Below are 1,120 nucleotides of genomic sequence, written 5' to 3'. Positions count from 1 at the left end.
CCCATACAGCACTCCACCCTATAATCTGGTGTGCAGCTGCAAGCATCTGTTCCACTCCCTCTCTCTTTTCCTAACCACTGAATTGATAAACACATCAATCATAAAGCCACTGACACACAATGGACCGTGTGAAGCAACACGGGAACAGAGTTTCCTTTTCATCTGGACTAAGTCTGGGCAGGCACTGTGTGCTTAATTACTGTTTAAAATGCTATATTAATTTTTCATTAATATATTGATGCATGAGAATTAGCACCACATTATGAATAATTCGATTGATCATGTCATGATTTCTTGTAGTGTTGAGTTTAACCGTACAATCTTTACTCAATACAGAGTGATCTTTTGCTTATTCTCTGCTGATAATCTGGCATGCATCTACTGAGTAATTTGGCAGCCTGAGGAAATCAGCTATACTTGCTGCCAAGTTCTGTAATTTGGCAGCATCTAGCAGGTTACTTATTCATTAGGTTCAGTCATAGCTGAATAATTAATCACAATATGGAAATGAGCCTTCAAACACTTGCAGCAACAGATCCTTCAGCCGTAAATGATCACATAATACACATTTCAGGAGAAAACTTCTTCAAAATGTTCAGATTATTGAGACACGAGACTAAACACGAAACACAATTTGCATACCACAATTTTGCCTGCCAACTTTACCAGAGTAACTGATATGATTTAGAGATCATGAGAATGTTCTTTACACAAATGTACCATTTTTATTCTTATTCTTATTTATTCTTATTTTTATCAAATTTAAGACATTACGTTATCTGTCTGTACCACATAAATCACCTGTCCTCAGACCTCAAAGCTTGAGATTAAAATATATGATTAAACTTAAAAACAGAAATATAAATATGTATGCATATAAATATGAAACATAAAAACAGAAATATAAATATGTATCTCAAGAAACTTTAATGATACTTTCCCCGTTTTTTTTTTTTGTAACAGTTGTGTCCTTTTTGTCAATACTGTTAGATATTTATGAAACATATAAATAGATATTTATCATGTAACATCAAAATCATTTAACCAGTTATGAGTTCAACAAGGTCACGCAGACTATTGAATTTATATATATATATATATATATATATATATATATATA

Source organism: Sinocyclocheilus rhinocerous, unplaced genomic scaffold (assembly GCF_001515625.1).
Source record: "Sinocyclocheilus rhinocerous isolate Xijiao unplaced genomic scaffold, SAMN03320098_v1.1 scaffold148, whole genome shotgun sequence".
In the NCBI taxonomy this organism is placed as follows: domain Eukaryota; kingdom Metazoa; phylum Chordata; class Actinopteri; order Cypriniformes; family Cyprinidae; genus Sinocyclocheilus; species Sinocyclocheilus rhinocerous.
This window is presented reverse-complemented; position numbering follows the sequence as displayed.